This window comes from Dromiciops gliroides, chromosome 5, assembly GCF_019393635.1.
Source record: "Dromiciops gliroides isolate mDroGli1 chromosome 5, mDroGli1.pri, whole genome shotgun sequence".
NCBI classification, from domain to species: Eukaryota; Metazoa; Chordata; class Mammalia; order Microbiotheria; family Microbiotheriidae; genus Dromiciops; species Dromiciops gliroides.
The window spans coordinates 132,075,213-132,088,636 of NC_057865.1; positions in this window are offsets into that span (position 1 = coordinate 132,075,213).

Here is a 13,424-nt window from a genome sequence, read left to right on the forward strand (position 1 = left end):
TTAAAAATCCAGTGTTCCCTTGAAAACTATAGTGCAGGGAAATCCATACTGCCTCCTCTGTAGCAGTGGATAGAACACCACACAAATCAGAAAAGACTTGTGTTCAAATATGGCATCAGATGTTTAATAGTTGTGTGACCCTGGGCAAATCACTTAACGGTGATAACCTCCCCTCAACTACACCCCCTCCCAAAACTAAACCTTACCCTCTGCTACTTCTTCCACCTTTGGTTCCTATTTCTGTCCTTTTATTACACCTTTGATGTTTAATAGTTCTCACATTGCTCAACAGGGCTTACCGCTGAAGTAACTCACAGGGTTGTTATGATCAAATGAGATAATATAAAGATTTTGCTAACTGTAAAACACTACATAAATGTAATCTCTCATGGCATTGGTTTCCAGTGTGAAATAAAACCATAAAGGTAGTCTGAAATCAGACTGCATAAGGCCTTGAATGGCAGTCTAACAAGTTTACCCTTGTAGGGGAGTGATACAATCAGACCTGTGCTTCTGGACCTGGCAGCAGGTTCTGGGATGGACTAGAGGGAGAAAAAAAATGAAAACAGGGAAACTAGCTAGGGAGACTATGACAGTAATACAAGGGACTGGACTAGGTAGGGTGATAAGAGTAGGAGGTAGGAAGATTTGGACAGATTGGATGAGGTGGGTGAGAGAGGGAGGCATCAAAGGCTGACTAGGATGATGGTAAATTAAAACACAATGCTAATAGGCACAATGGTAATAAGGTTAAAAGTTTCAACATTGTAGGACAGTTAGCTTTGGCCACAGATCTCATTCATATCTCTCAGCAACTATTCAAAAGAGGCAGGGGTCCTGACAAGAAAGTATGAATTGATCAATGAGAATCCACCACCACTGACATATAACATATAGCATAGCAACTGACAAATATTTTATATCTGCCACTTAGCCCAAGTGAAATAATATGTATAAAAGCACTTAAATGTTTTTTAGCATCCAACTTTTAACTTATAACTGTATAGTTCTTTAGGGTTTTCAACACACTTCTTATAATAACCCTATGAGATCCATTTTGCAGATAAGGGAGCAAGTTCAGACTAGAGGTTTATTATTATAATCACTCACAAATATAAGTATCAAAGAAGGTTATAGAGAGTTTTATTAATAAGTTGCCAATGATGCCTTCATTTTAAGCTTAATTTTTCATTATAAAATGGAGGTTCAAGTCCTGGGTCTAGCAGTTATTAGATGTGTCTGTTTCTTCACTTGGAAAATAGGGATAATAATATTTCACTGGTTTGCTGTGATGAAAGCACTTTGTAAACCTTAAAAGTACAGATAGATGCTGTCATAATAGAGGTGAACGATTTATAGTGGCCCATGTGTGCTTTTAATGACTTATGAAGAGTTGACCAAGTTTATGATCGAGATCTGTAGCCACAGAATAATAGACTAATTGTTCCACAAAATGTTGGAACCCATAACCCTGTCTTTATTAGCACTGGGCTCTAATTTATTATCATCTCAGTCAGCAGGTAACATTGGTGCTCCATATATATGGATGTGAGAGTGAGAAGGAGGGAGATTTATATATGTATTGTATGAGGATTAAAGGCTGACCTTGGAGAAGTCTGGAAGACCTGGGTATAAGTTGTGCCCCTGACACATATTGGTTGCATGACCATCTGTGAGTCACAGCCTTAATTAAACACAATTGTACTTTTTAATTTAATGATGAGTCTACTGAAAATAGGGCATGAACTTTGATTGCTTTGCCTGAAGATTTTTCCTTCAAATCACATGTTGTGTGTCAGTGATGATGGGGCTTCTCTTGTGAGTTGGCTTCTTTTAGGAGTGAAATTACAAGCAAAGAAGGAAGCAAAACTAACTAGTCAACAGAGGGCTCAAATCCACAACTCAGCACTATGTTCTAACGAAATGGTCTATTTATCCAAAGGGTAAAAATAAAGTAAAAAATGAATAAACTGTCTTTTATCCTTTAAAATAACTCACACTTATATAGTGCTTTCCAGAATCACTTCTCACAACCATGTGAGGTATGTAGTATAAATACTATCACCCTTATAATTGTGTGTGTGTTTAATTAGATTTCTAATTAGATATCTATTTCTGTCTCTCTGTATCTATAGATATATAGTAGATCTATAGATATATACAGTGGATAGAGCATCAGGCCTGGAATCAGGAAGACCTGAATTTAAATCTGTCCACTGACATTTACTAGCAGTGTAACCATGTTTGCCTCAGTTCCTCACGGCAAACCACTCATTATCTTTGTAAAAACAAAACAAAACACATAACAAAAAGCAAAGAAACAAAGCCCTAAATGGGGTCATGAAGAGTCAGACACAACTGAACAACAATAATATATTATCAATATTGTTTGACTATATATAATCTATATTATTTAATTATATAATTATACACACACACACACACACATATACACATATATACATCTATACGTATACATACCAGGGCTCAAAAAGATTAAGTCATTTGCTCATGATTAAACAAGTAACTGGGTCTTGGACCCAGATCCTAACTCATAGGCTTAGAGGGACCTTATATACCATTGAGTCCAACCCTTTACTTTTTAGATAAAGAACCCGAAGACTAGAGGGTCAGTGATCAATCTATCTGCCCAGAGGTGGTTAGTGGCAGAACCAGGAATCAAACTCAAATCTTCCAATCCAAATCCAGTGGTCTTTTCATTGCACCACAGTGCTGCTATCCTGACTCTATGAATACATTTATTAGACTCTCCAGGTCAAATAACTGAAAACAATTGGGGGGGGGGGCAGGGAGGGGAAGAAGACATAATAATCTTGGTCGGGGTGTGGGAAAGTAAGTGCTTTTTGTCTTGAAGACATTAAAATGTAAACTCCTTTTGAATAGGGATTATTTCATTCATTGTACTTTTAGACCCAGTGGTTGACTGGCACAGAATAGGTATTTAATAAATGCTTACAGATTGATGAGCTTGTGTTGGTGGGTAAAAGTAACTACTTTGTCATTGGTCAGTCCTGATTATAAGCCTAAATTCTGTTCTTTCCCCTAAAAGAAAATCTAGCAAAGACTAATTGTTTCTGGCCTACAAACTTCAGAAAGAGCCAAAAATATTTGTTTAGTGACAGATGTGTCTTTCTCTTTTTGTGATACCCGGGCATGGCAGGAATTGCCTGGCATGTAGCTAATCTATTGCTTCTTTCAGTAAACCTAAACAAAGAGGGTAGAAAGAATTTTCATCAAGGACTTTCCCCTCAGATCATTTATGGTGTTTCTGTAACATCTAAGAAGAACTGAATATTTGTTCTCTTATATTTTAATTTTACTCCTTGTCTCTTCCATCAGATCTCTTCCCTTACCAGAGCTAACAAGGGCCTGATAGTACCTATGTGTTCTACTCAGCAGATTTTCAGTAAATTTTGACCAACTTCCCTTTCTTCTTAGCAGCCTCACCCATATCTGATAATATTTTGCAATAATTTGAGTCAGAGTGTGTAGACTTTACATTCTGGTCTCCATGGTGATACCAGCAGTAACATATAGTTCTTAACAAGCCTTTCTGTAACAAGACCACTCCCACCACTCTCAGCGAATTAAAGAGACTCGAGAGATGCAGCACACCGAAGCATACTTCATTATTAGTAAGATTCTTCTCCATTCTTTTCTGCTGGCATTCTCTACCAGGATAGTTGGAGATGGGTCTCCCAAGAGCTTGTGCTTCTTTTACAAATACATTCCAAGAGTCTCTTGAACTTAGGATCTTTTTGTTCATGTTCAATCATTTCAGTCATGTTTGACTCTGTGACCTCATTTGGGGTTTTCTAGGTTAGGATACTGGAGTGGTTTGCCATTTCCTTCTCCAGCTCATTTTGCAGATGAAGAAACTGAAGCAAACAGGGTTAAATAATTTGCCCAGGGTCACACTACTAGTAAATATCTGAGGCCAGATTTGAACTCAGGAAGATGAGTCTTCCTGACTTCAGAACTGGCACTCTACAAACTGTGCCATACAGATACCCAATCTTTTTGCCTTGGCAATTGAGCAACCTGCCAGATTGCATTTAACTATTCACATTCTCACAAGTCCTCATAGGAATGTAAATGTAGGAAGCATACAGACAGACATTGATCACGTTTGTGATTGAAAAAGTGATGAACTAGAGTCCTAGAACCTGAGTTCAAATATTGGTCCCTTCATTTACTATTTATGTGACTTTGGACAAGTCAATTCACATCTCAGGGCTCTGGTTTCCTCATTTGTGAAATGATGGATTTGGACTGCTTAGCCTCTCAAATCCCTTCCAACTCTAAATCTATGGTCCTATGCAATTTTAGCTCACAGAAAAGCATGCAGAAATCATTCTTCATCAAAACGGGAATCAGTTCAATGAGATGGTATAGCAGAAAGGGCATTGGAGCTGGAACTGGGATACTTGGCTTAAAGTTCTGCATCTGCTACTTACTACCCATATGACCTGAGGCAAAATCAATTTGCTTCTCTAGGCCTCAATTTCCTCATCTTCTAAGGCCCCTTCTATCTCTCAACTTCTAATTTAAAGTAAATTTTTTGCTTGAAAAACTTAGATTTAAAAACTTCCAACAGTTACTCATACAGTACCCAGTTCATGTAGGGAAGAGACACACAAGAGGAAGATAAAGGACTAAGATTCATTTGAGGAAGATAATATTCTCTCTCTCTCACACTCACACTCTCTCTCTCTCTCTCTCTCTCTCTCTCTCTCTCTCTCTCCTGGGAACAAGTGAAGATTGCTCCTTGCAGAGAATATACTTTTCAAAAAACAGAACAGGTTAGTGTAAAAGGTAGGTAGGTACCTTTCCCATGGTCCTGCTGGAGCTTCTTGTTGGAGTACGTTGCAATTCCTGGTTAGGCAGAAAATATTAAGAGATCTCTGAGCCTTTCTACCCTCAGGGAAAGGTGACTTCTCCATGATAATTTCAGAGGTTGGGGGCCTCAGCTCCCTTACAAACCTACTTTCATGAAGAGAGAGAGAGAGAGAGAGAGAGAGAGAGAGAGAGAGAGAGAGAGAGAAAGCGAGCGCACAGACTGTTATCCTATGAGCACTTCTCCAAGTCAGGAAAAAACAAAACAAAACAATACCTAGAAACTAACTAAAAACCAGCTTTCTCCAAACTAGAAGCAGCATAAAAGAGAAACATATCTCTACTCTTCCGTGTTATACATCACTTTTTTTTCCAAACTGCAAAATACACAGATACCATTGGTACTCCTTTCTATCATATCTTTTTCTGTTACAATTTGACCTTGCAAACATTTTTTCCAACATATTCAAGTGAGCCAGCTGCACAAAAGTTCACTATAGAGCTCTAGGATATCTTTGTCAAAAACAAGAGGAACATACTGTGGGAGAAAAAGGACAGCCTGTGGGGACATTTGGTAGATTGTGAATAGTCAAATTCTAGCCTGAGAATTACAAGATGGACTTTGTATGACCTACTTTCTTTTAATCCTGTTTTGACCTTGGGAGAAATTTGGTTTTAGAATTGTCAATGCATTCTATGTGTCCTTATTTGTATACAAAGGGTATAAATAAATACCAACATTCTCCCCATTTTCTTATATGGCAACATGACAACACAACAGCCTTAGAAACACTGAAAGTGACTATCATACAGAGCACAATGGACAGGTGGGTTCAGTAGCATAATCTGGATGCAACACCTGACCAGAGAGGAGTTTTGAAGAATATAAGTCATTAGGGAAATGTACAATAAGAAGAAAAACCAGGTTGATTAATGGAGAGTGCAAAGGCTAACAGCATTCCATTGTTATCCTTGATATGTCAAAGGAAAATAAGGCAGGCCTCCAGCATACTGAATGGACTCCCTGTGGGGGAGATTATAGGATGATCTGGACGAGAGTCCCACAGGATGAACAGGCATGGCTGCAAGACACGGATATAGTGATATTCATTATAGAACAGAACATCTAAATTGGTAAGATCACAGATCCATTTGAGTATAATAGTCAGGCTTGTTTGTGTTCAGCCAAGTTGAGGTTTCTCTTTGAAGGAGAAGTAAGGGGGACTTCAAAGAAGAAAGATGTCACCCCCTTCGTTAGGCTAATTCTCTTGTTCTTCCCTACTCCTTCTACATATCCATCTAGGACCAATTCAGCAGTCAGATGAGTCACTCATCACCATTATTATGGCTTCAGTGTGTCTTTCAGGAACACACCATGTCAGCAGCAGGACGACAAAACATAGGCTACCAGTAATCACACTACCCTGTAACTGGAAACACAACTACTGTATAAAAATTAAACAAGCATGGTAGGAGGACTATGAGAAAACAAAAACAAAAACAAAACCATCATGACTTCTATCTTGCCAAAGTGGAATTTTTTAGCTACATATACTTTCAAAACCCTATACAAATATGTCTCCAGGAAACCTTTCCTGATTAACCCTACTAAACCCTGATAACTCATTTAATCTTTTCTTATTACTAAATGTTGAGAGTCAAGAGATTAAAAAAAAGAAATTAAAAAATATTCTGAACATGAATATTTGACATTTAAAATTAAAATTAATAATTTTCAGCCTAAAGGCAACCTAAGAATATAGATAGGTAGGTACATCGATACATAGAAGGATAGATCAATAATGGCTACAACGATCCATAGGTGGCTACATTAATATACACACATATTTTAAATCAGGTCTGTACCTAATTTTTAAAATCAGGTTTGTACCTAGAAAGTAGATACTTTTATTTTAAATTGCATGAATACAGTACAATAATCAGGTCATCAAATAAAAATGCATGACCTACCTGGAATGACAATCACAAAAACATTTAGAATTTCCCCTTGCTAAAACAACTAGGTATAAGACTTAGAATCATAGATTTAGAACTAGAAGGAACTTTAGATAAGGTCAACCAGTACAACTCTTCTCATTTTACAAATTAGGAAACTGAGACCCTAAGAGGTTAAATGTAAATCCGAAGTCTCACAGGGTAGTAAATGACAGAACTGGAACTCAGATCTGTTTTTTCTTATTCCAGCATGATTTCCACTGTATCATTTACTTTATGCATGCCCGTTTCCTTGAAAGAAGCTAGAAACCAATTTAAATATAGATTGACTAAGTTTTAAAGAGCTTTCTATAATGCGAAAGAGAAAATGTGATGTTAGGCTAGCAAACATACTGTATACATCAGAAGAAACCAAGGTAGTATGAATGAATGAGTAGGCTTGTAAGTTGGGTACGTAGAACAATAACAAGAAGTAGGCCAAAAAGTTACTTTGAAACTTAATACAACTAATTCAATAAACTGTCATATATGACTTCTTTCCCCCTGACTTTCTCCAACATAGAAACAGGAAATGCCCTATGGGTAGGATTTCCTCCCTGACATTTGTTTTTCCTTTTCACAAGTGGCAGCTTATGAATGACTCAAGGGTGGATGTAATAGAGTCAGGCTACTGGGCTATTGATAATGGAAAGTGAGGTAATGTAGCTTTATTCTGCTTTCTCTTCCAGCTTTAATAACAGGAGTTGCTGCTGGAATGATACTTTTGGCTAGTGGCAGGTCAGAAGGCAGCACATTTTAATTTTTAAGTGTTAAAATGAGTAAAAAATACTTTAGTTTTTTGTTTGTTTTGGGGGGGTTTCTTTTAGTAACTGAGGTAAAAGAAAAGTAACTGGGTAGTTACTATGCCTAAATACTTTGATCAAGGGTCTAAAGGAACTAGAGAATGCTCAGTTTTATCCAACCACATTATATTCACTAAAACAAGTTTAACTATTAGGGAAGTGAAGGATGACTTTGGAATGTACATTTGTAACCCAAAGAAAGTTCTCTGTCATACTGAGAATTGCTGACAATGGCAATCTAAATGAAGGAGCCAACTTTGGTTACAGAAAGAAAGTAAAAGATAGTATGACCTAAAAATTAACAGATCACATGTAATGCAATCTAGAATTGTACACAGAAAGCTATTTAAACTATCCAAATTGGACACTTTCCCTGGGTAATTAGTTGCTTATCACTTGAGGTATTCAAGTAGAGGCTGTGCTACCACTTATGGGAAATTTTGTAAAGATAATCCATATTTGAGGTTGGTCTTAGATAACCTCTAAGGTCTCTCAACTCTGTGATTCTATCATTTGGTATTTAACTATATATCAAAAAAAATTGTTGGAATGAAATATGACAATAATTTGAGCTATACAAACAATAACTAAAAATAAAAATTATAGACAATTAATTGGTTAACTAATTCAGCAAACATTTCATTGAGCATCTGCTATGTTCTTAGTATTATACTAGGCACTATAGTGAATAAAAAAAGAAATAAAGGGATTTCACCTCCTACCTTGTGAATTGGCAAAGATATAAAAAAATAAAGTAGAGTTGAAAGGCTGTTAGAAAATAGAGAATAATGCACTATTGAATGAGCTATAAGATGGCCTAACTATTCTAAATATTAATTTGTATTTATGCAAGAAAATTTCCATGAGCTTTGACCTAGAGATTTCACTATAGGATCTATAGCACAAAAAAGTCAAAGACAGAAACAAAGGTCCAATATGTACCAAAACATCCATAACAGCACTTTTTGTGATAGGAAAAAAATGGGACAAAATGAGTCTCCATCAGTTAGGGGATGGATTAAAAAAAACCACTGTAGTATTTGAATAGAATGAAAAATTATTATGCAGTAAGAAATTACAAATATGAGGAATTCAGAGAAAGATTGGAAGATTTATGAGTTGATAAAGAAAGAAAAACAAAATCAAGAGAACTACATATATACACATATTTATATGTATGTATGCATAATGACTATGACAACGTAAATAAAAAGATTAAAAGAAAACTGGCCTTTTAGTAATAGAAAAACCAAAGAACATCCCAGAACACAAATAATGAAATGCACTTCTTTCCTCATGACAGAGGGATAGGGAGTTACTGAATATTGACTAATATATATTAAGATGTGGTTACTATGTAGGACATATTTGCTTAATTTTCTTTCCTTGTCACAAGTAAGGGTTTAGTCTAGAATGGGGGAAAGGTTGAAATAACCATGATATAAAGATGAAAGGCATCAAAAATGAATTTTAGAATAAAATAAAATCAAAAGATAGATATGATCTGTGCCACACATATGCGAATAATGCAGTTTAGAAGACATGAAACAAGTAGGCAGCAAAAGGAAATTCATGATAACAGAACAAATCACCTAACTACACAGTATAAGAAGGGCTAGAATGGGATGATATCAATAGGATTTGGCAACTCAGTAGAAATGGAACAGATTGGACAGGGAGAAATTGAAATCTTCAACTCTACTACTAAGTACCAGTGTATCAAGTCATTTAATCTCTGTGGGCCTCAATTTCCTTATCTATAAATTGAAAGGGTTGAACTAGACCTCCAAAGTCTTTCTCTAAGTTTTAAATCCATGATCCTATGACTATGAGATTTGGAGCAACAAGCAGAATGAATGGCTCTATTAACAAAAATAAGAACATTAGGAGAAGGAGCAGGCTTTAGGAAGAAGCTGCCTTCGATTTTGGATTTATTGAGCTCAGAGACACCTAGGTCAGAAATATGGGTCTGTATCTCCTCCCTATTTATTATTGTCTTGTCCTCTTTAAAAGTTTCCTATGTGGGGGCAGCTAGGTGGCGCAGTGGATAGAGCACCGGCCCTGGAGGTCAGGAGTACCTGAGTTCAAATCTGGCCTCAGACACTTGACACTTACTAGCTGTGTGACCCTGGGCAAGTCACTTAACCCCCATTGTCCTGCAAAAAAAAAAAAAAAGTTTCCTATATTATCTTTAGATATTTTTTAAACTTGGAGGCAGGATGAGGGAAGAACTCTTTCAGGTTGGGTATATCTATGAGTACCTGCATCTTCCCCAAGTTTCATGATAGGGTCCAAAACTTCGGGAAGATTAGGAGTAAACATTCTTGACTATAGCAAAGATTAAATGTCTTTCCTAAAATATAGTAACTTGATTGGCATCTCAATAATTCTAAGGAGTTGCAAGCAAAGTCTGATTGAAATGCTGAAGTAATAGGTCAGCTAACCAGTAAGTTATTTATTGAACACGTATTTGGGGTGGCACTCTATCTAAGGCAACACATAGAGCTGTCTCAGCTGTAGAACTTTCTGAGATATGAAATAATGGCAGCCAGCCAGGTCTTTTAGTTACAATTGCCCAGGACTCTGGCCATGAAGCCGTAGATACAGCAGAAGTCTGCATCATACATCATGGGGACAGCATTTTCAACTCAGCATACATGTGTATCCAGTTACTTTGGACTCATACCTCCCAGCTTCACTTTTTTTAGTCTAACCCAAGGGATAGAGATGGCAACGGTAAAATTGTAAAGCAGACAAAATTTGCCCTTAGCTTCTCTGTTCAGTATCCTTTCCATTTTAGTGATGCCTTATTTCCCACATACCCCCATTTATCCTTCACTTTCCCCAATTAAAAAACAACAACCTGCTTTCAGATCCTTTATTTGCATTCATGAATAAATTATCTAAAAAGAATGATTTCCCAATGGATAATTACATTTAATCAAGGATCAAATCCTTAAAATCAAGAGCCTACTGAATATGGAATTAGGAGACCTGAGTTCTAATCTGTATAACTTTTCTAACTTAAAAAAAAAGCTTAAGATGAAAGTCTTTGCAAACTATATTTTATTGTAGTTTCTGATGGATATGTGGGGAAAATATTTGATGCAAATCTGAATGGGACCATGACTCCACTAAATCCAAACATAGTATCTATGTAAACAAATGAGTCATAACTTTTCTAAGCTTCTATTTCTTCATCTGGAAAATAGAGAAAAGAATATGTACTCCACCTACCATTCAGGGTAGCTATAGGAGAAGTAGTTTGCAAACTCTAAAGTGTCCTATAGATATGAGATACTGTTATTCAAGAAAAGGAGCTTGTTGGATGGGAGTTAAGTTTGTGAAAATGATGGGTGATGGATTAGTAAAAATGGAAGTATAAAGACTTTCTATGTGGGAGGGGGGGTGGCATACTCAGAGGCAAGAATATATATGTTACTTAGAAGTCTTCCTTTTCCCAAGTTCCTCTATTCAGTAAAGAGATGACTAGTTTGTGATAAGAGGAAGTCTGTTTAAATAACTGCTGATCATCTGCATTGCTGGAGAAGTAAAGACAAGTGTTTTCTTCCTTTCTCCAGAGAGAGTCCCCTTTTTACAAAATATTCTTGGGCTAGTTTTTAGTTGGGAACATAACTGAAAGCTTTCATATCAAGTCTATGTTACACAAATATACAAAGATAACCAGAGTTTTTCATTGAAAGACCATTCTAATGATCTAGCTACCACTGGCTTTTCCTTTGTCATTTCTTAATCGGGTGATATTCCTCAAGCAACTGGATTGATTGAATGCATGTTGTTGTGTTCGCTTTGGCAGCACATATACTAAAATTGAATGCATGTTGTTTTCTATGCTTTTTATTCCTAGTTTGAAAGCTATTAAGTTCATCTTTGGAGATTTATGAAAACAATCACTTATAAGAATGCATAGTAGCACTTTTTGGAGTGTCAGGAAGTCAAAACAAACTTTTTTTTTTTAAAAAAGACCTTAATATGTGCAAAGTATTGAGATTACTTCAATTACTGCTCTTTTAAAAAAATACTTTTTATTTTTAACTTAACTATCAACACAAACACTTCAATATGCAAAGAAGATGAGCTTTACATGAAATCATGAGCTTCTGTTATATACTTTGTTTTAAAACCAGTGTATGTTAAATTTAAGGTTGAAACAAAATTGTTCTTATGTATCCCCTTCTGAACTTTGTTTTCTTCTTTGTATTTTAAATGTTTTGTTGAAGTTTTCTTTCTTTTTTTTTTTGCAACTCTAACATGACCCACTAATTTCCTCTTTTGCCCATCTAAGTCCTACTTTGTAATAAATACAGCCAAGAAAATACATTGACCCATTTGACTCCTGCTCTTAAGTTTATAATTTAGTTAGGAGAGAGAACATGCATAAGCATAGAAAGTTAGGTAATGATGCCAGGCAGCAACTGGTGGATATGATAAATGCAAAATAAGTAATAGAGATAAGAACTGAAATGAGAACTGGGATCATTAGGGAAGGTTTTCTGGGAAAAGGCTGGACATGATCTGGGGCCTTAAAGGTTTCATATGAAATGAATAAGCAGACAATGAAGTAAAAATCGAGAAAAGGCACAAAGAAAAGAATGTTCAAAGTGTGTTTGAGGGACAGTGAGTAGGTGATGGGAACTTGGTCTATGATTTCATTGATATAACAAAGTCTTGGGTAAAGAAATTTTCTCTATCAATGTAGGTTGAATTAGATGATAAAGACTAATCAACCTTATGGCATTCATTTTAAATCTGTAGGATACGCATTCACATGAGTGAAGGGTAAGGGTTTAAGATATATTTCAAAGTTAAATGATCATTATTAATATGGTGAAACCCTCTCTAAAGTCCTATACTTATGCCTCATTGTGGAATGTGGCTAATGCTTGGTTTCTGAAGGTTATATCAGCAGTGTATAAGGCCTAGCAGATCCTGCCAAAGCAGAAAGACTTCAAGCATGGGCCTGGTGAAAAATTATGTGTCAGATGGTAGATAAGCCTAGCTAAATGACAGCTAGGTGGTGCACTGGACTTGAAATCAGGAAGAATTATCGTCATAAGTTCAAATCTGGCCTCGGATACTTACTAGCTGTGTGACTCTAGGCAAGTCACTTAAACCTGTTTTCCTCAGTTCCTCATCCATAAATTGAGCTAGGGAAGGAAATGACAAACCACTCCAGTATCTTTTTGAAGAAAACCCCAAATGGGGTCATGAAGAGTTGGGCAAAAATGAACAACAAAGCCAGTTAAGAGGCTTATAACCAAAATGGACTGGCCACCAAGAATTAATTTTTTTTTGGTTGTAACAACTCACAAAAACTTTCTACTAAGGGTATGAAAGTGTAGTGATCTGCATTGCGGAAAACAGGCTCATGGTGATAAAGCCATAGATCACTTGAAGTAATATTGCTGAAGGGTCCCAAGTCTTAAAGAATAGACACGGTTCTTTTAATTTGAATTCTTTTTTTTTTTTCAGGGCAATGAGAGATAAGTGACTTGCCCAGGGTCACACAGCTAGTAAGTGTTAAGTGTCTGAGGCCGGATTTGAACTCAGGTACTCCTGAATCCAGGGCTGGTGCTCTATCCACTGCGCCATCTAGCTGTCCTCCCTCGAATTTTTATATAAGATTTACTAAATAGGTTGGTTTATTTTAGGAGATACCCTCCACCCTTCTGGGTTCCTAGAATCATAGATTTAGGGCTAGAAGGTACCTCAAATGCCATCTAGTACATCTACCTTGTTTTAAAGATG